The sequence below is a fragment of the Rhinoderma darwinii genome, chromosome 11 (genome assembly GCF_050947455.1).
Source record: "Rhinoderma darwinii isolate aRhiDar2 chromosome 11, aRhiDar2.hap1, whole genome shotgun sequence".
Taxonomy (NCBI): Eukaryota; Metazoa; Chordata; class Amphibia; order Anura; family Rhinodermatidae; genus Rhinoderma; species Rhinoderma darwinii.
In genome coordinates, this window is record NC_134697.1 from 79,745,789 (window position 1) to 79,768,545 (window position 22,757).

General features: G+C 41.1%; 1 protein-coding gene across 3 annotated transcripts in view; it reads left to right on the forward strand.

Annotated features, from left to right (window-relative positions):
- The window catches only part of ZMIZ1 (zinc finger MIZ-type containing 1), a 318,498-nt gene that overhangs the window by 108,997 nt on the left and 186,744 nt on the right, over positions 1-22,757 (forward strand). For all 3 annotated transcript variants that reach the window (XM_075841809.1, XM_075841811.1, XM_075841810.1), the window contains one exon: positions 14,507-14,615. The gene's annotated coding sequence lies outside the window, so the exon portion shown is untranslated. The remainder of the gene's footprint in view (positions 1-14,506; positions 14,616-22,757) is intronic.

Here is a 22,757-nt window from a genome sequence, read left to right on the forward strand (position 1 = left end):
AGTATTTGCGCTTTGCCCGATTTTTCATCCAACTAATAGTTACATAAGATAAAGACAACACGAGTAAACACAAAATGCAGCTTTTAAAAGGTAATTTAATTTATTAACCCCTTCCCTCTTTGGCCACTTTTGACCTTCCTGACAGAGCCTTATTTTTCAAATCTGACATGTTCCACTTTATGTGGTAATAACTTCGGAATGCTTTTACCTATCCAAGCGATTCTGAGATTGTTTTCTCGTGACACATTGGACTTTATGTTACTGGCAAAATTTGCTCGATACTTTCAGTATTTAATTGTGGAAAACACCAAAATTTAGTGAAAAATTGCAAAAATTAGCATTTTTCTAAACTTAATTGTATCTGCTTGTAAGACCTGCAGTTATGCCACACAAAATAGTCGCTAATTAACATCCCCCATATGTCTACTTTAGATTGGCATAGTTTTTTGAACATCCTTTTATTTTTCTAGGATATTACAAGGCTTAGAACTTTAGCAGCAATTTCTCACATTTTCAAGAAAATTTCAAAAGGCTATTTTTGCGCGGGCCAGTTCAGTTGTGAAGTGGCTTTGAGGGCCTTATATGTTAGAAACCTCCAATAAGTCACCACATTTTTAAAATCTTCACCGCTCAAAGTATTCAAAACGGCATCTAGAAAGTTTCTTAACCCTTTAGACGTTTCACAGGAATTAAAGCAATGTAGAGGTGAAATTTTACAAATTTCATTTGTTTTTGGAGAAATTAATTTTTAATACATTTTTGTGTAACACAAAGTTTTACCAGAAAAATTGAAACTCAATATTTATTGCCCAGATTCTTCAGTTTTAGGAAATATCCCACATCCTCAGAAGCAAAGGAGCACCTAATGGATGTTGGGGCCTTCTTTTTATTAGAATATATTTTAGGCACCAAGTCAGGTTTGAAGAGGTCTTGTGGGGCCAAAACAGTGGAAATCCCACAAAAGTGACCCTATCTAGGGGTATAGTAAGTATTTTGACCCCACAGGTTTGTTGCAGAAATTATTGGAAGTAGGCCGTAAAAATGAAATCTAAATTTTTAAAAAAAAATGTAGGTTTAGCTAATTTTTTTTCATTTGGCCACACGGTAGGGCTTAGAAGGGAAAGAGCTCTATTTGGCTTTTGGAGATCACATTTCGCAGGAATGGTTTGCGGAGGCCATGTCGCATTTGCAAAGCCCCTGAGGGGACAAAACAGTGGAAACCCCCACAAGTGACGCCATTTGGTAAACTACACCCATTGAGGAAATTATCCAGGGGTATAGTGAGCATTTTGACCCCACAGGTTTTTTGCAGAAATTATTGGAATTAAGCCGTGAAAATTAAAATCAACATTTATTTTTTTTTAAAGAAAATGTAGGTTTAGCGAATGTTTTTTTCATTTCCACAAGGACTAAAGGTGAAAAAGCACCGCAAAATTTGTAAAGCAATTTCTCCTGAGTAAAACAATACCCCATATGTGGTCACAAACGGCTGTTTGGACACACGGCAGGGCTCAGAAGGGAAAGAGCGCTATTTGGCTTTTGGAGATCACATTTAGCAGGAATGGTTTGTGGAGGCCATGTTGCATTTGCAAAGCCCCTGAGGGGCAAAACAATGGAAACGCCCAAAAAGTGACTCCATTTAGGGAATTACACCCCTTGAGGAATTCATCTATGGGTGTAGTGAGCATTTTGACCCCACAGAGAATTGGGTAGTGAAAATATAAACAATCCCTTTTCCTCAATAAGACGTAGATTTAGCTAAAAAATTTTCATTTTCTTAACAAATAAAGGAAAAAAAAAGAACCCCAACACTTGTAAAGCAATTTCTCCAGAGTACGTCAATACCCCATATGTGGTCATAAACTGCTGTTTGAGCACACGGCAGGGCTCAGAAGGGAAGGAGCGGCATTAGGCTTTTGGAGTGCAGGTTTTGCTATGTCGCATTTGCAAAGCCCCTGTGGGACCAAAACAGTGGGAACCCCCCTGAAGTGACTACATTTTGGAAACTACAGCCCTCAAGGTATTCACCAAGGGGTGTAGTGAGCATGTTAACCCATACGTTTTTCCATATATATGCCAATATGTGATGCCCAGCTAGTGCCACCATAACTAGACAACTCTCTAATTATTATGCAGTGTTTCCCGGTTTTAGAATCACCCTGCATGTGATCCTAATCTTTTGCCTGGACACTTGACAGGGCTCAGGAGTGAAAGAGTACCATGTAAGATTGAGGCCTAATTTGGTGATGTACAAAGTATTAATTCACAATTGCAGAGGCTCAGATGTCAAATAATAAAGAGAAACCCCTGAGAAGTGACGCCGCTTTGGAAATTGCACCCCTCTGCATCTGCAGCGCAAGCATTTATGGAAAAGTAAAAATGTTAATTTTTCCCTAGATATGCCACTTCAGTGCCCAGCTTGTGCCACTGGATACACACATCCCAAAAATTGTTACAAAATGGGTTCTCCTGGGTATGGTGTTGCCATATATGTGGAAGTAAACTGCTGTTTGGGCACGCTGTAGGGTTCAGAGGGGAGGGAGCGACATTTGGCTTTTGGAGCGTGGATTTTCTTGGTAGTAGTTTTGTTTGACTATTGCTGGTGCTTCCGTTTATAATGTGGGGGTACATGTAAGCTGGGCAGAGTACATCAGGGGCATAGTCATGTGGTATAATAATTGGGTTATTAAAAAACAGTAAAATAATCCATAGATGTGTGTTACGCTGTGACACAATCCTTTCTGCACAGGCCGGTGTCGCTCTGATAAATGTCCTTCCTTATCCCTCTTCTGGTCCACACTCCGCACCTTTGCAGTTTGGGGAATTTAGCTGGGAAGTTTTTGTCTTGGTATAATACGGGCAGCCTCGCTTCCAGCAGATATGTTTGGGCCCTCCCCTTCCTGGTTCCCTAAATTTATGGCCTTGATAATTTGCCTCTTGAAACAGAAGAAATGTTCCCCTCGGGCCTGCACAACTGCATATTTTTTATTTCCTGACTTATAGAAGCCTTAACTAATTTTATTTTTTTCATAGACTTCGTGGTTTGAAGGCTGTTTTATTTATTTTTTGCGGGACGAGCTGTAGTTTTTATTAGTACCATTTTGGGGTACATGCGACTTTTTGATCACTTTCTATCCTATTTTTTGGGAGGCAATTTTGGCATAGTTTTTTATACAGCATTCAACATGCGTTTATAAACTACATGTTAACTTTATTCTGCGGGTCAGTCCGATTCCAGCGACACCTAATTTATAGCACTTTTTTTTTTTATGTTTTACAACTTTTTGCACAATAAAATTACTTTTGTAAAAATAATGTGTTTTTTGTGTCGCCAAGTTGCGGGAACAATAACGTTTAAGTTTTTTCGTCGACGGAGCTGTATGAGGGCTAATTTTTTGCCAGATGAGCTATAGTTTTTATAGGTACCATTTTTGGATACATGCGACTTTTTGATCACATTTTATTCCAATATTTGTAGGGCAAAGTATCCAAAAAACAGAAATTCTGGTATAGTTTTTTTTGGGGGGTTTTTTTTTTAACGTTCTCGTGGAATAAATAACATAATATTTTTATAGCTCAGGCAGTTACGGTCGCGGCGATACCAAATATGTATGGTTTATTTTTTTTCAATAATAAAGGACTTGATTAGGAAAAAAGGGCGATTGTGTTTGATTTTTATTACTTGAAACTTTTATTATATGTTTTTTAAAACGGTTTTTTTTTTCACTTTTTTTATTTTATTTTCCAAGTCCACTAGCGGACTTGAAGGTCCAACTGTCTGATTTATTTTATTCTAATACATTCCACTACCTATGTAGTGCAATGTATTAGATCTGTCAGTCATTCACTGACCGCAAACCGATTAGGCTTCGCCTCCCAGCGGGTCCTAATCGGCTTCCGTAATGGCAGAGCTGGAGGCCATTGCTAGGCCTCCTGTTGCCATAGAAGCAGTCGGCAGCCCTGATTGCATGGCAAGGCTGCCGATCTGATAGCAACCTCTAAGATGTAGTGATCACTTTCGATCACTGCATCTAAGGGGTTAATGGTAGGAATCGGAGCTAGCTCCGGTTACAGGTGGATGTCAGCTGTAACATCCAGCTGACATCCACCGCTAATGACGCCGACTCAGCTCCTGAGCTGGTGCCATCTTGCCGTTGCCTAAGGAAGCCTTTCAGGCCCTTCCTCCGGGCGGGGCCTGGAAGGTTTCCGCGCTAGGCAGACCGGGAGGCCAGTATTAGGCCTCCGGTTGCTATTGCAGCCACCGGAACCCCTGCAATTTAATTGCTGGCGTGCCGATGAGCTGCAAACAACTTAAATGCAGCGATTGCTTTTGACCGCTGCATTTAAGGGTTAATGGCACGGATCTAAGCCAATTTCGGTCCCCGCCATTACAGTTGGATGTCAGTTGTAATACACTGCTGACATCCGGCGATGATGATGATGATGATGATGGCACCGACTCAGCTTCTGAGCCGGTGCCATGCATTTTTCGTAATGGATAGGGCAAAATGCGTGAAGCACTGGCTTTCCATGACGTGTCCATACGGAAATGTCGTGAAGGGGTTAAGGATAAAGATTTGATCAAAACCTATATCACTCATGTGAAAAAGTAAATCTAAATTGTGTGCCAACTTTGGCAGTAACAACTGCAATCCTGTGTTTTTACTGTATTTTGCGATGAGTCTTGTATATCGCTGTGGAGGAGTTTTCGGCCAGTCGTCTTTGCAGAATTGTTTTACTTGGGCTACAATAGAGTGTTTTCATACAGGTTACTGCCCGTTTAAGGTCTTGCCACAGCATCTCAATAGGATTCAAGTCAGGACTTTGATTTGGCCACTCCAAAACCTCAATTTTGTTTCTTTTGAGCCATTCAGAGGTGGACCTGCTTTGTGCTTCTGATCGTTGTCCTACTGCATAACCCAACTGCGCTTGTGGTTTAGGTCACAAACTGACGGGCGGACAGTCTTCTTCGGGATTTTCTGATTGGAAGCAGAATTCAAGGTTCCATCAATTATGACAAGTTGTCCAGGTCCTGCAGAAACAAAGTTGCCCAGACCATCACACTTCCACCACCATATTTGACTGTTGGTATAATGTTCTCATGGTGTTCGCTTTACGCTAGATGTAATGTGTTTTTCTTATTATGGAATCGTGTACGGGGGCAAGTGAGGCCTGCAGTTCTTTTAGATGTTCGTCTGGGTTCTTTTATGAGCTCCTTGATTCTTTTGGAAGCTCCTGTCGATGTGATCTTGGTGACATTTTGGTAGGCCGGCCACTTTTGGGAAGGTCAACCACTGTTCCAAGTGTTTTACATTTGTGGATAATGGTTCTCACTGTGGTTTGCTGGAGTCCCAAGGCCTTAGCAATGACTTTGTAACCTTTTTCCTAGCTGGTAGATTTTAATGTGTTTGGCACATTGCATCATGTGCTGCTTTTTGAGACCTACTAGCCTACTTCACATTGCCAGAAAGGTTCTACATAAGGGTGTATTTTTAGACGTTGCGATTGAGGCACGGTTAAAAATGCATCCTAAAGCTGCATGCGTTTTTCCTACGATTTGATGCGTTTTTCGCTGCGGTTGCACTTGTACCAGAAAAACACACCAAATCACGGTATAACCGCATACACAACGCACAAACATTACCACAATGAATAAGTTGATGAGTTAAAGGGATTTTCCAGCCAGTAAAAATTGGTGACCTATCCTCAGGATAGGCCATCAATAGCGGATAGCTCGGGGTCCGACTGCCAGATCCCCCACCGATCAGCTGTTTTGAAGGGGCGCAGCGCCCATATCAGCGCTGCTTCCCCTTCATAACGGTCACTGCTCCTACTGTGAATCGCCGACACGGCAGTAGTGGCGGTTCATAGTATTATAGCCTTCTACCATTCACTTCAACTCCTAATACTGTGAATCGCTGCTACTGCTGTGTGATTAACAATACGAGCAGTGACCGGAATGAAGGGGAAGCAGCGCTCCTACGAGCGCTGCGGCGCCTTCAAAATAGCTGATTGGCGGGGGTCCTGGCAGTCAGATCCCGAGCGATCAACTATTGATGGCCTATGCTGAGGATAGGCCATCAATTTTTGGGGACTGAAAAACCCTTTTAATGGTGTCCTTCAGCAAAGCTTAGACGGCTTTTGTCCATATTGCAAGACTGCCCCACGTCAGACCTCATGCTTCTACATTATATGCTTTCCACTGTAAGTATGTTTTAATTATATATTTTATCATATATATGTTTTTTCAGGTGAAAAATAATGTGAGTAATTAATATGAGTATCAATCTCCATCTCATATCATCCTCCAGCGTTTTTTTTTCTTCTTAAACACAATCTAAGGCCTTATGCACACGACCGTAGTGGTGTGCACGGCCGTGATTTGTGGCTCAGACGGCCATGTGCATTAATTTCTATGAGCCTGGACATAAGATATGTCCGTTCTTTTTGCGGTCCAGGCTCCTGGGCCATGCACGGACTGTGGAAACCACGGTCGTGTGCATGGGCCCATTGAAATTAATGGGGCCGCAATTCACCCGCAGATTTGTGGGCGAATTGCGGCCGCGAAAATAGGTTTGTGTGCATGGGGCCTAAGCAATCTCCCATCTAGCTTTTTTGTGTTACTATATATCGTGAGGATTAACACTTCTATTTCAATAACACAAGTGGAGTGCTCTATCCAGATATTTATGTATAGGTCAGCATTCTGTGTTATAAGGTTGCTCCATGTTCTGGATATATCAAAAATAATGATAGTTCTGTTTCAACAGCTGAAATTATTTAACCCCTTCCCGACATCCATCGTATATATACGGCGCACGCCGGGTGGGGGAATATGGAGCGGGCTCACGGGCTCACGGGCTGAGTCCGCTCCATAGAGCGAGTGTGTCGGCTGTGTGTTACAGCCGACACTTCCGGGTTTAACCCGTTAAATGCCGCATTCAATAGAGATTGCGGCATTTAAATTACTAAAAACAGGGGGGCGACCCCCTGTAACGTCTCAACGGCACCCCCGCGGCGAGATCGGGGGGAGCCGTTGGTTCACACGGCTGCCTGGGGGTCTGACGAAGTCCCCCAGGTCCGCCATCTTGGTACTCCTACGAAGCTCTGCCTCCGGCAGGGCTTCATAGGAGACTGTCAGAATCACGATATACTACGATCGCTGGTTGAAGTCCCCTAGTGGGACTAATAAAAAAAGTAAAAATGAGTTAAATAACGTTTTGTTTTTTTTGTGTAAAAAAAAAATTACAATTATAAGTTCAAAAAACCCCCCTTTTCCCATTTTCCCCCTAGAGCATAGTAAAAAAAAAATAATATATAATTGGTATCGCCGCGTCCGTAAAAGTCTGAACTATTACAATATATCATTATTTAACCTGCACGGTGAACGCCGTAAAAAAAAATAAATTGTAAACGCCAGAATCTCTATTTTTTGGTCACCTGATCTCCCACAAAAAATGAAATAAAAAGTGATCAAACCGTCACATTTACACCAAAATGGTATAATTAAAAACTACAGCTTATCCCGCAAAAAATAAGCCCTTATACCACTTAATCGACGGAAAAATAAAGACGTTACGGCTCTCGGAATTTGGCGAAACAAAATACATTTTCTTTTTTACACTTCGGTTTTTACTTGTAAAAGTAGTAAAATATAGAAAAAACTATATATATTTGGTATCGGCGTAATCGTATTGACCCATAGAATAAAATTAACATGTTGTTTTAATTACACGGTGAATTCCGTAAAAATGGCGCGCAAAAACTATGGTGGAATCGCTGTTTTTTTCATTTTCTACCCCCACAAATAATTTTTTGCCCGTTTCCTAGTACATTATACGGCAAAATAAATGGTGCTACGAAAAACTACAACTTGTCCCGCAAGAATCAAGCCCTCATAGGACTATATCGACGGAAAAATAAAGGCGTTATGGCCTTTGGAAGGTGGGGAGGGAAAAACTAAAATGAAAATCTGAAAAAGGGCTGCGGCGGGAAGGGGTTAAAGGACAAGTCAATTTTGTCCCATTTAAGATCAAATTGTCCGTTCACCCTTCTCTATCTTGCATATAGGAATTAAAGTACGCTCAGTGCTCAGGTATTTATACCTGAAGAAGCCAATCCTCATTCTAGGCTTATCTAATTGTGAACTTGTGGAGAGAGAACTTGGCGTCACTCTGTATGGGCAAACGTCAAGATATTATCCGATTCCTCGTAATAGTGAGGCCATACTTGCCCGAAAAATTATACTTGCTTACATAATAAATAAATAATTGGGATGGAGAGATTGATATATGGAAATACTTATTTGTTGCTCGGATCTCGGACAGCTGCAGAAAGCAGCTGACTATTGCACCACGGGACCAAAAGTGGACAGCCGTGTGTTTCTTGGCACCCTTAGGCAGCCAAGAGATGCTTAGCACTGGTATTAACATGACCTTCCTGTTATAGCCAAGGCCTTGCCTAGGTAGGGACACAGGGAGTGTGCTGACTTGACAAACACATGTCAACTACTCTGCTTTATGATATTTACTTTGCCGCAATTAAAGCACATGCATTTTTGGCTTTTATCTCAACCCATCGATAGAGGATAGAAATTGGAACAGGCAATGATGTAGGGACACTTCAGCCTCATCTTTGTGTTTGTCTTATGTAACGAACGCAAGTCCAGTCCATAGAAGTATTTTAATATGAGGCTTCATACTGCTAGTAAGATAAAATGCATAACTGCCTGCATTAGGACAATTTATACCATTCTCCCTCATGTGATGTTCTTCCAGAGTTCACTATCAGTCATGTGTGACAATCTCACAATACAGTATATGGAAGCATGGCCAATTGTGACGTATAATGTCATAATTGGGAGTGAGTTATTATGAGTCATTTTTTATTTATGCGAATTAGTTTCTTAATAGACAACTGGGTGTCTTTTACCAACTGGGCATTGTACAGAGGAGTGTATGACGCTGACCAATCAGTATCATACACTTCTCTACATTCATTTTTAACTACTATCGCAGCACAGCGTGATCACGCGAGATCACGCTGTGCTGTCACTTACTCATACATTAACTCTACCGAAGTGTCTTGAGAGTGAATAGACATCACCTCCAGTCAGGACACGATGTCTATTCACACTCCCGACACTTCGGTAAAGTTTCTGAGGGACTTAATCACGGCACAGCGTGATCTCGCGAGATCACGCTGTGAATGACAAAACAGCGTGATCTCGCGAGATCACGCTGTGCTGTGAGAGTAAGGAGCTCCTGTCACAAGGAGCTATGGATGGGAAAGAGTGGTCGCTACACCGATCGGTCGTCCCCATACGCTATTATCATGTCGGCAGTGCGACATGATAATAATGGGGAGATGTGCTGCCGACCATGATAGTATTTTTTTTGCTTTTTTCAAACTATACGATCAGCAGATGAACGTGCGTTTGCTCGTTCATCTGCTGATCGCTGCCCTGTTTATACAGGGAAATTATCGGGCAGACAAGCATTCTATGAACAATTGTCTGCCCGATAATTACCCAGTGTAAACAGGGCCTTAACACCAGGAGTTGACTAAACATTGGAAATGACCGGATGCTTGGTCTATCTATGAGGTAAGCTTAGTTAAGCAAGGAAAATGTTGAGGCTACAATGCCCTTATAAAGAGTTGTCTGGGATTAGAAAAAAAGAGTGGAGCTGTTTATGTAATAAAAAAAAGTAGATGATTTTTAATAATCTCGGACAACCCCTTTAAGTTGCTCCAAACTAATGAATGTTTACGTTCTTACCATAGCAGTCCCACCTCATATTCACTCGCACTTTGTGTTAATCTGCCATAGCTCCTATTGAAGCTTTTTAGAGCAATGGCCTTTCTTTAACCCCTTAGTGACCAGCCTATTTTAGGCTTTTATGACCAAGCAAGTTTTTCCATCGTTGCATTTAAAGAACTATAACTTTTTTATTTTTCCGTCGAAATAGCTGTGTGAGAACTTTTTTACGGGATTAGTTGTATTTTTTTAATGGCACCATATTTTGGGGTGCATATAATTTTTGAGTTAACTTTTATTAACTGTTTCGGGGGACGCAATTCCACCATTGTCCTATGCAGTTTACATTTATGCCATTCACAGTGCAGCGTAAATAACACGTTACCTTTATTCTATGGGTCGGTCCGATTACGACGATACTACATATGTATAGTTTTTACATGTATTACTACTTTTTCACAATAAAACACTTTTGAATTAAAATAATTTGTTTTTGCATTGTCTCTTTCCAAGAGCCATAAGTTTTCATTTTTTTCCATTTTTCAGTCAATGTAGTGATATGTGGGCTTGTTTTTTGCGGCACGAGACTTAATTTTCATTGGTACTTTTTTCAAGGTAAAGGGACTACTTGATGAACTTTTTTATTACTTTTTTATTACTTTTTTGGGAGGCAATGGGAAAAAATAGAAATTCTGCCATTGTACTTTGCGCTTTGTTTTTTTTTCACGGTGTTCATCGTGCAGCTTAATTTACATGTTAAAGAGAGACTGTCACCACATTATAAGTGCCCTATCTCCTACATAAGGAGATGGGCGCTGTAATGTAGGTGACAGCAGTGCTTTTTATTTAGTGGTAGTTACAGCAGAGGACGTGTAATATCGCGAGATCTCGCTGTAAATGACAGGTTACAACGAGATCACGCTTCCTCTGCTCTAACTACCATAGAAACCGTAACGAATTGCAGAGATTGTGAATAGACATCCCGTGGAATGTCTATTCACTGACTAAACACTTCAGTATTGTTAATGTGTTAGTATAAGACAGCGCATAGCGATCTAGCAGGATCCCTATGCGCTGACTAAATGAATGGAGAGAAGTGCATGAGGCTGATTAGACTAAGTGGGCGTTGTACAGGGGAGTGTATGACGCTGACCAAAGTAAAAATACGCCCACTTGGGCATTACTCATTAGCATAAATCTAAAAACGCTAATATAGTGGTGAAAACAGATTGTTTTTTTAAATAAAAAGCATTACTGTCACCTCCATTATAGCGCCCATCTCCTTATATAGGAGATAAAGCACTTATAATGTGGTGACAGAGCCTCTTTAACTTTATTGTTTGGGTCAATTCATGCGGCGATACCATATATGTGTACTTTTATTTGTTTTTTTACAGTTATGCTAAATTAAACCATTTTATTAATGGAAGATATGTTGTTGTTGGTGGTGGTGGTGGTGTTGTGTTTTTTGTTTTGTTTTTTTTTTAAACATGTATTACTTCTTTTTTCAGTCCCACTCAGGGACTTCTCTATGTGATCTTTTAGTTGCAGATATAATGCTTTGGTATACTTCGTATACCAAAGCATTATTGTCTGTCAGTGTAAAACTGACAGGCAAACTGTTAAGACTTGCATCTAGCACGGCCTAATAGGCATATAGCCAGGACAGGTTTGGGACCTTTTTTAAGCTCGATCACAATTGTGGGCCTCTGATGGGTGACTGAGGGAGCTCCCTCCATCTGTAAACTACTTAAATGCCTCGTTCCCTATTGACCGCATCATTTAAGGGGGGCATAGGACAGCCAAGCACCCGATCCAGCTTGCACGGGAAACCCGTGCAGGACTTAGACTAGGCTGCCGTAGAAAGGCGGCAGCCTAGCCTGAGGCCCCTTAGTGACCGGCGTTAAAACGCGTATTGGTGGTCACTAAGACAAGTCACATCATGGGCTAAAAAAAAAATCAACACATTTTTTATTATTTTTTCTTTTTCTTCCTTTTCAGTATTAATCAAGTCACAAAATGTAATATTTAAATGCAGGACATGGTGTGATCCTGTCACATTCCGGTCTCTACCCCTCTGAGTAATGCTCACGTTGCTTTTTTGCTTTTTTTTTTCATTATTCCACTGGTCCAAAATATAATTCCACTTGGCTATTTTCCATCCTCTCCACTTCCCCTCTTTGCTATCTCTCACTTTCCTGGTGCCCTGATTCTGTACTCACAATTGTTCAATATGGTGTGCAATATTGTGTCCTTAGCCACCCTTTGGTTTGTAATAGACTTTGATTACAGACCTTAAAACAGAATCCCATTCCAGTCGGTTTACATTACATTTTGCATAAACTATGGAAATTAATACTTACCTGGGTAGAAAGTTTGACACTACATTTTGGGTTGACCTTGGGTAGTGTAGTTTTTTTATAGCACTTTATTTGAGTCCTATGGCTGACATTGGGCTTGGTCATTGGCACGATGTTCAGGACAATGGCAGACGTGATTTTTCAGGTTTTTACTTTAACAACTTAATTGACTCCTTTTGTGCTTATTTTAATGTTCTGCTGGGTACAGGAGGCAAATGAAACACGTAATAATTTGAATTTTAGAGACTGTTCATACTGGCATCATGGCTTCTTTTTTTACAGGATCCATGACAGATTTAGTACGATCCGTTTTGATCCATTTGATCTATTATGGTTTTTTTAGGATCTGTTTTTTTTTTGTGTTTGTTATTTTTTTCCTCCATTGACTTATAATAGGTCAGTCAGGTTTCCATCAAGGAATAAAATCAACACAAGTGTAAACAGATCCTTACTTGGCTTTTCATGTGGGGAGCAATAGCTAAACATTATATCAGGCACAAGATTATTTAATGTGATACATTTTTCAAGCAATTTCTGTAGTTGTATTTAAGTGGATGCTTTTCAAATGTACATTCCTTGCTCATAAATTTGCAAAACGCACAGTGTTATTTTACCCTTTGTATAACCTCTTTATTTGACCTGCGTTTGTATCTACAATATAGGAGGAAATAATTCAAACGCCCATACAGTACAACGTAAAGGGGAATCTATCAGCAGTCTTGACCCCCCCCCCCCACCTGATGTTCGGACTGGCCCACCAGAGAAGCAGAGGATACTCCAGTGGGCCCAGGCTCTAACATAATAATAGGCCTTAAAGGTCCAGCAGAAGACAACCTCATTTAGAGATCTATGAAGCCAGTCATTTGCCACTAGGGTCTATTTCTTATGGGATTATTCACAAATAACTTAAAGCAGCGCTGAATCCAGGTTTATGTGGGCCCTTGTGCCCCCATGTAGAAGTTAGGCCCTGTTTATGCCCCCATATAGAACATAGGCTCTCAGTTTGTGACCCCATATATGCAGTGCCCTCTGTAGATAGTGCCACAGTGCCCTCTGTAGATAGTGCCACAGTGCCCTCTGTAGAAAGTGCCATGCACACCCCCTCCCTGTAGATGGCGCCAATGGGGCTCCCTCTAGGAGTGGAATCCCCAGCCAGTGCATTGCCGATGCAGAGCGGATTCCCTGTCCAATGCATCGGCAACGCTCTAGCCGGGGATTCCACTCCTACAGGGGTGCAATCTACAGAGCGGGGTGTGATCTACTGGGGGTTTGGTGCTTTTTGCAGGGGGTATGATCTATATGGGGGGGTGCTAACAGAGGGAGCGCCTGACGCCACTGTCCATATATAGACAGTGACGTCAAGGGCTTTCCCAAGACAGGAGTCCCTGGGCAGAGATCTTGCGATGTTCTGGCTGGGGACTCCATTGTTGAAAGCCAGACATCACTGTCCATATATGGATAGTGGTGTCAGGGGCTTTCTCTGGCTCAGCGCTCAAAGTAGCACAGTGTCCGGGGAGTCCTCGGCCAGGATCAGTTTTTACTGGCCCTTACAAGGATTGATTCCTGAAAAACGATCGGTAAAAACTGATCCATTAAGTTCTATAGGAGCCTTTTGGCCGTGGAAACTGCCCAAAAAAGGACATGTCCTATTTTTCAACGGCCAGTATCCACGGGGCGTTAAAAAAAAAAAAAGGCAGTGTGAATACACCCATAGAACTTCATTGTTCTGAAAACGTCCGTCACACGGCCGTTTTTCACTGTCGTGTGAATGTAGCCGTTTAGCGTGTATGTCGAGAGCTTTCACAAAACGTCATGTGAACAGAGCCTTAGATTGCTAGTCCCGGAAGACCCCTTTAAGGCCTCTTTCACACGAAAGTATTTTGGTCAGTATTTTGCATCAGTATTTTTAAGCCAAACCCAGAAGTGGGTCCAAAACACGGAAGCCATGCAAATATTCCCATCACACATTTTCTCTGTGTAGGTTCCACTCCTGGTTGTGGCTTCCAAACACTGAAATAATAACTGAAATACGGTCATCTGAATGTGGCCTAAGGAACGACCAGTAAAAATGCAGTATCGGCAGCCTGGATATGTTTATACCCGTTTCCCTGTCACCTATTTAGCGGCGTTAGCAGTTTGAGAGGTAGGGGTTAAAACTACTGACAGATTCCCTTCTAAATAATCACTAACCAGTCTATATTTTGTGTCCATATTTATCTCCATATTTCATGCATATAACGAGATGGTTATGTAATCGTGCCCTGGAATAATCAGTCTCTTGATTCAGCCATCTAACATGGTCCGCTACAGTAAATAAAATTACATTTTAAGTTGTTTTTTTTTTGTTTTTTTTCTATGACGAATTTAAATGTTTTCCATTTTTTTTTAGGACATACAGTGCGTTTCTGCTGTTGTGTTGCAAGACTCCAGGAGCCACCAATGTAGGGCAGGACAAATACCATTTTTAATGAATACAATCACCTTGATGCCCAAAACTGGTAAGCGGTACGGTGATGCTGTGCATGCCTTCCTCGGCGCTGTGTTTTGGCTTACACGTACTTAGTAGGAGGCTGCTTTTCTCAAGGATACGGCTTCAACTGCATTGTATGAATGACATGAATCGATGATTGCAAAGAACAATATAGACGGTTATGGCAGGAGACCGCGTTTTGTTTGATACATATGACCGTAAGGCCAAATTCACACGATGTGGATCACGTGCGGATTTGCCGCTCATATTTTCATGCGGCAAATCCGCTGCAGAATGTAGTACCAACAAAGTAGAAATCTCATCTACACGTTGCAGATTTATTTTTCCTGCACGGAAATTGACCTGCGGTTTCGTTTTTCACAATCCGCAGCATGTCAATATATCTTGCGTTTTCACTTGTGAATTGTCTTTCTAGCTTTAAAAAAACCCCTACCAAGATACGCAGCATAAAACCGCACCTATTTCCGCGGAAAAATGTAAAGACCGCACATAAAACTGCAGAAAAAACGCACTATTAGATTTTATCTGTGGAATTACCTGAGGGTTTGAGGCAAAATTTTGCTGCGGAAAATACGCAGCAAAACCGCATGCAGCCGTAAGAAATATGCAGGAAAAAGCACCTGAAGGTGTTTTTTTAACTGTGTTTTTAGGTACAATTTTTACGGTTTGCTGCGTAAATAGCTGCGTCTTCATGCTGCGGGTTTTGCTGCGTATTTCTTTAGAACTACAGGGATAGAATTCGTTAGCGGAATCGCACGATAAATTGACATGCTGCGGTTTCGAAAATATTACCTGGAATCTCCTAGACTTTGCTGGTACTGCAAAACCGCACGTAATACGCAACGTGTGCGTTCGGCCTAAAGGTTATTTATAAAACATGTTCACAATATAGTATGCCTTGTAGGGTTTGGGATTTTTTTAATATGTTTTAAGCCATCACTTGATTGGGTAAGCTTCAAATATCTTGAGTCCTTATAGTTTCAGTAATGCCCTCGTTTCTTGAGTCCTCTCTGTTTTTACGTTGCCATCCTGCGTGTTTTGTGTATCTCTGATCCTACCCTGCTGTGCTTCACACTGTGCTATTTACCTTACCGTGTCCATGTTCAACATCCCGTGAACTGTCCGCGCTATATAATTTTATTTTCATGGGAGACTGTACAGAAAGGTTTTCTGTCCCTTTTGGCTTTGTAATACATTGGTAACTATATAGCTTTGCTTTGTGTTCATTTCATTTTGTGCCACCTTACCATACCTGTGTCTGTGCCCTGTTATTAGCTCTGAAAGGGTGTAATCTTGCAGGCCGTGTCTTTTCCTCGAAATAATCTGAATTCTTCCTCAAAAGCAACTGGGAAGTGTTTTGTTCTGTTGCCTGTCCTTATGTTAGGTTCTAGGGCTGGTCAATTAATCGGAAAAAAAACCCCGAAATTCGGTTCAATTAACCAACGTCCTTTTGCGCATTGTTTTTTGAAGAAAAAAAAAATTCCCCCGGTTTCAACTGTAGCTGCGTCCTCAAGAGTTAAATCTAATGGTAGAGCAAGGAGCTCTGTCGATCCCTGCCCTACCATACACTATGGATCGTCTGATGCTCACGGCTCAGCGCAGACAGGCGGAGGGCAGTGATGTACTTACTCCTGTCTGCACCGAGCCAAATAGCCCGTTGGAGCAGAAGGATCTCCTCCATTTGTTCTTGGAACGGGGTTAGGTGAGTATGTATTTTATTAGGCACTATTGGGGCTGTGTGGGGGCAGATATGGGGGCATTACACTGTGTGGGGGCAGCTGTGGGGCATTATACAGCATAGGTGCAGCTACGGGAGACTTTATACTATGTGGGTATTATACTGTGGATAGCAGCTATGGGAACAATTATGGGAGTATTATACTGTGTGGGGGCAGCTATAGGGGGTATTCAACTGTGGCGTGCAGCTATAGGGGGCATTATACTGTGTAAAGGGCAGTTATAGGGCAATATACTATGTGGAGGGCAGCTATAGGGGGCATTATACTGTGTGGAGGGTAGGTAAAGGGGGCATTAAACTGTGACCTGCAGCTATAGGGGGCATCATACTGTGTGGAGGGCAGTTATAGGGGGTTTATACTGTGTAAGGGGCAGTTATGGGGGCAATATACTGTGTGGAGGGCAGTTATGGGGCAATATACTGTGTGGAGGGCAGCTATAGGGACATTATACTGTGGAGGGCAGCTATAGGGACATTATACGGTGTTGAGGGCAGTTAAAGGAGCACAATGGGGGCAATGTTCTGTGCGGGAGCAGTGTCAGGGGGTATATCGCCCAGCAGGCTCAGGGGATAAATATTAATTCTATAGCGTAGCATGCAAAAGGGGATGTGGCCTAAATCGTTCATTAATCACAATCGAGTTTACATGTTCAATTAATCGTGACTTTGATTTAGGTGATAATCGCTCAGCCATATTAGATTCTACATTCTCCTATAGCGATTACACCGCGGACGTCCTCTGTGCCTATCCACCACCTTACAGAGTGCTGTGTTGAATTACTAGATTTCCTCTCTCTGCAATACAGTGCACAGCCTTGAACCTCCCAGGTTGCTGCACTCTGGCTTAAAGTGGACCTGTCACTAGGTCATATAAGTTGAACTGGTTAACTGACCTGACTAGCGCCGTCTTCCTGATTCCAGCGGTTTTTCTTATTTATTTTTTTCTAGACCCTCGCGTTGCAGAGATATGACCCCTTGTTGTGTTGGCTCCCTCTATGCTAATTTTCTGTAGTTCGCGAACAGGGCGTGAACTACCCTCAGGCTGCCTTGTGCTGATTTGTCAGCATCAGTCAGGGAAGCTAGCTCCACCCCGTTGACTAACTACAGCAAATTAGCATAGAGGGAGCCAACATAACAAGGGGTCATATCTCCGGAACACATTACTAACACATAATCAGTTCAGAATACCAGTTCAACTTATATTATATAGTGACAGGTCCTCTTTAAATAGTAAGGAATTCTAATCAGCTCACTAATCTGTTGCCGTTATCGGAATCATATTATAATATATATATATATATATCCAGCATTTTCCCTAATATTTTACCTCTAAACAAGAGCAATGCTTTAAGAAAAAGATATACATGGTCCTTATTGTTTGAGGTCGTGCAGGGTTTATGTAGCTCGCTAATATAAAAACCAATGTTGTTAACCTTGAAGCACCAGTGGCTATTAAGGGGTTAAGCAATGTTCGTTCTGTATAGAGCTGATTTATAGATATTATTGAGACGTATGACATTGGAAGAGCATGTCATCATGCATTAGACCTCACAAGCTAACTTTAGATGTGGCGTAACATTTCCCTCATACGAATATAAATGAAGTAATGTCACTTAGGGACAGTGAGACTGCAGAAAATGTTATGTGCATGTTGAAATAGGTATTTAGTAGAAAGTGTGAAAGTTGATCTTGTACTATATGCAATATATACTCATATGTGTGTGCGGAGATATATACAGTAACCTGTTATCTAAGAAATCTATTTATAAAGCACCAAAGCATACCACAGCGCTTTACAATTGGGGACATAACGGAAAAAAGACAAGCAATCCAGACAAATGAACAAATAATGAGACCAAAGGAGAGAGGTCCCTGCCCGTAAGAGCTTACTATCTAAATGGAATGGGAGGAGTGACGCAATAGGAACACGGTGCTCATTTTATCCAGGGGACCAGACCCATATCTTTTTGGCAAGTGGAATATAGATAAGGGCTTGTTCACATCAGCGTTGCCCTTCCGTTGAGGGGTTCAGTTGAAGGTTTCCGTCAGGTTAACGCCTCAACGGGAATCGAAACAGAACCCCTCGACGGAAGGGCAACGCTGATGTGAACAGGTCCTAAAGTTGCAGGAAACAGTCACCCAGCCAGTAGGCTTGTTATACGGTATCCTTTAGATCTGTAATTTAACTTAACATTAAATTCATAGGCACTGATGTTGTAAGCAAACTTTTATAGTTAGTTCACAATTCCGTTAAGGGCTATGTAAACCTTTGAAAGAGATATATCAGTGTGTTTGGCGAAGCTTTCAGATTAGCTTTTATTAAAAATTATTTTTACTTTTTGAGATACAGCTGCTCTGTATCCTGTATACAGAGCAGCTTTATCCTGCGCTAAGATCTGAATCTGTCATTTCCGCAGGACTGATGTATTCAGTGAAAGCGGATCCAGTGTGTCTCTGACATGCAGGTTCCACCTGTTATGCATCACATCTAAGTTCATAACTTACATGTGATAGATTATAGGTGGATCAGGACCCACCGTCTCTTAAAACCGTCAGGTACGCCGCACTGACAGATTCAGGTCTTAGCGCATGATACAGCTGCTCTGTATAGAGAATACAGAGCGCTGTATCTCAAAAAGTTAAAATAATTTTTAATAAAAATTAATTTGAAAGTTGCACCAATCACACTGACTAAGATTTAGATATAGATATATATATCCATTTCGAAGGTGTACATAGCCTTTACGTGTCAGTGACTAATAAGTTATTACTTTGACCAATAATGCATCTGGGTTGAGAAGAACTGGTATGAATGTTACCATTTTGCAGAATTATTAGTAGAGGATGCTGTTGCATAATTAGAAGTGTCGTAGTGGTTCATTTACCATAAAAGAGAACAACAAAGCAGTAAATGACATGGGACTGTTGTAGGTCCCTATTATACATTTCCCAACTAGGCATAGAGGTTTCAAACGGATCCTCTGCGAGAATGGGTAAAGATAGCAGTGCGTAGCATCGTGTGAGTAATGTTCTGATCTCTAGATCTTGAGGCGTACCGATGTCATGTGAATTTATCATTCACATTTGCAACACATGCAGTTGGACATATTGACAAGATATATCTCTTTGTGCCTATGGGCCAAATAATCTGAGCCCTTCAGCTCCTTGGCATTTTATTATCCTAGTCAGGAGATTAACACCAGCAGTGTTTGTACAGTCCACTCCTTTTCCTAGCTTGCTATATAAAACGTCTTGATTGATAGAATTATTGGTTATTCTATAAGTTATTCAATATATACAGTATGTATGGGCACCTTTTTATATGCTGTTTGTAGATCATATCCGGAATCTGAATTGAATTAACTGGCGGTTTGATAATTCCTCGTTCTTACCGGATTATTTGATTTTCTCATCCCATTGGTTTGGCAGCAAACGTGTTAAAACGCGTGTCTTGCTCCAGCCTTATTTGTTTATCCACCCTAAAAAAAAAATCATGGTGCAGGAGCCCAGGGGTGCAGCTTCAGTCACTGGCTGTCTGCGACTGGCAAGGGTTGTGACAGCGTGTTCTTTCCTCAGGAAAATAATTCTGTCATAAGAACATTCCCCTAACGGGAACATTCTGTTTTTCTGCTGCTCTCTGTGTGTTTGTGTTCAGAACTCATGGCATATGCTTTGTAAGAAAGCAAAACGTACAGAGATTACTAATCGCAATTATAAATGCAATAATTGTATGCGTCTGCGCAAATATATATTGGGATCTCTCTTATAGAACGGTTATATATCCTAGGATGCTATTATTAGTGAGCAATATTACATTACATATGTGAGTAAAGGCCCTTTTATATGGGCCATTTACTGCCCCGAATGAGCGTTGGTACAAACGCTCCTTCACGATCTTTGCGTAAAAAGGGCAATTGCCTAATTGGATCTTCTACGTAGCCAAAAAAAAGTTCCGCTTGTCAGCAGGATGTGCTGCCAAAAAGATACCATTGTTTGTCCCTATACATTTTGTATTACCAGTCGTTCGTCCGCATACATTTCCGAGTTCTTGCTCCATTTAAATGAAGCAAACAAGTGCCATTCAACGTGCAATATTTTTGATCGGCGCTTCTTTACCGGGCATAAGATTTAGCCACACATCATCCATCTGTAGGCGTGGTCATCTCCTTTAGGGGAGGATGGAGAATAATGTGAGTTTCCAACTATCCTTTTTCAGTATTCCAAAGAATTTCCAATGTTGCGCTGGTAGTGGGAATGTCTGGCACATCCTTGGGATGGTCAGATGTCTCGCTGAACAGCCGTTTCTTTAAGACTGGATAAGTACAAATGTAGACTTTATATAGGACGTTTTTACATTATAAGCAATTAGCTCAGTGCATTAATAGACGACTTCAGCCAAAATACCATAGGGATAGTATATAAGGCTGGGCAAATCCCAAGAACCAAGAAGCCAATAAACAGAGAAACTTGTTGCTGGCGTCTTGAGTTTTTGGGTTATTCTCTATTTATGCCAATGGTACTTTTTTCCTGTCTCTAGGATGGTGGAACTGGCACCTAAAGTCTTCTGAATTATGTCCATTGCCATTTCTTAAAGGCTATGTGCACCTTCGAAATCGATTATTTATTTATATATATATATATATATATATATATATATATATAATAAAATCGGTTTTGAAGGTGCACATAGCCTTTAAAGAGGCTCTGTCACCACATTATAAGTGCCCTGTCTCCTACATAAGGAGAGCGGCGCTGTAATGTAGGTGACAGTAATGCTTTTTATTTAGAAAAACGATCTATTTTAAACCACTTTATTAGCGATTTTTAGCTTTATGCTATTGAGTTTCTTAATGCCCAAGTGGGCATATTTTTACTGTCGACCAAGTGGGCGTTGTAGAGTGTATAACGCTGACCAATCAGCGTCATACACTCCTCTCCATTCATTTACACAGCACCATCGCGTTCTTACTAGAACGCGATGTGCAGCCACATAAACAGAGATTAACGTTAATCAAGTGTCCTGATAATGAATACACATGACCATCCAGCCTGGACGTCATGTGTATTCAGAATCCTGACACTTCTGAATATTTTCTGTGAGATTCCAGCAAGCTACGCGTAATCTCGCGAGATTACGAGGTAAACGAGATTTTGTTTCCCTTGCTGGAAATCTCACAGAAACTATTCAGAAATGTCAGGATTCTGAGTACACATGACATCCAGGCTGGATGATCATGTGTATTCATTATCAGGACACTTGATTAACGTTAATGTCTGTGTATGTGGCTGTACATCGCGTTCTAGTAAGAACGCGATGCTGCTGTGTAAAAGAATGGAGAGGAGTGTATGACGCTGATTGGTCAGCGTCATACACTCCTCTGTACAACGCCCACTTGGTCTAAAGTAAAAACACTCCCACTTGGGCATTAAGAAAGTAATTAGTATAAACCAAAATCGATCGTTTTTTTAAATAAAAAGCATTGCTGTCACCTACATTACAGCGCTGATCTCCTTATATAGGAGATAGGGCACTTATAATGTGGTGACAGAGTCTCTTTAAGCCAGTATATTGATTCACCTATGCTTTTGATCAGGTAAACTCCTTGTAAAATGATAAACGGTTGAACCATACTGTAGTTGGCTGGTACTTTACATATGCCGCTGTACTACTGAACACAACTCCCATATAGGCAAGTCTGGTCCATTAGCAGATCTAGTAAGTACGAGATTAGACATCAAAGGAAAATTTGTCAGAGACTGCAAGAAGTAAAGAATGTTTCTCTCAAACAAGGTATTCTCATCATATACACAAACATCCGATTTTGCGAATGCTCTCGTAAAGTTGCGTAGTGTGTTGACTACTCCGTATTAATGTCACATCGCACCATAGCTTTGCCCAAAGCAATATCAAGAAAATGTTAAAGGTTGTCCATTGGACGGCACATGGACTACCAAATGAAAATGTGCCCTGACGTCACCAGCAGATTAGTACATTTCAGGAGTGGAGCAGGCTGATGAGTTCTCCGAAAAACATTTTTGTAAACCAGTTTGTAGCGGCAAGACTTCTTTTGTAAATGCTGATTCCATACCCGTACGGTACGGTACATTCACACATAGCGGTTGAGGTGCAATTAAAAACGGCATAAAAAAAAAGCATCTGAAAAAATACTGATAACAGCTGTATATTAGACTGGGTTCACACTGCATTTTTAACATTTGCTTTTTGTTGAGGACGTGGGAGTTTATCTACCAAAACAATAAGTGTTAAAAAAAAAAACCTGAACAAAAACGCACAGTGTGAACCCAGCCGACCCAACCAAATGTAGAACAGCAGCGTTTAGTGATTTCTTGATTGGTAGTAAATTAGTATATAAAATCATTAATTCATGATTAACTTATGTGTAACTATAT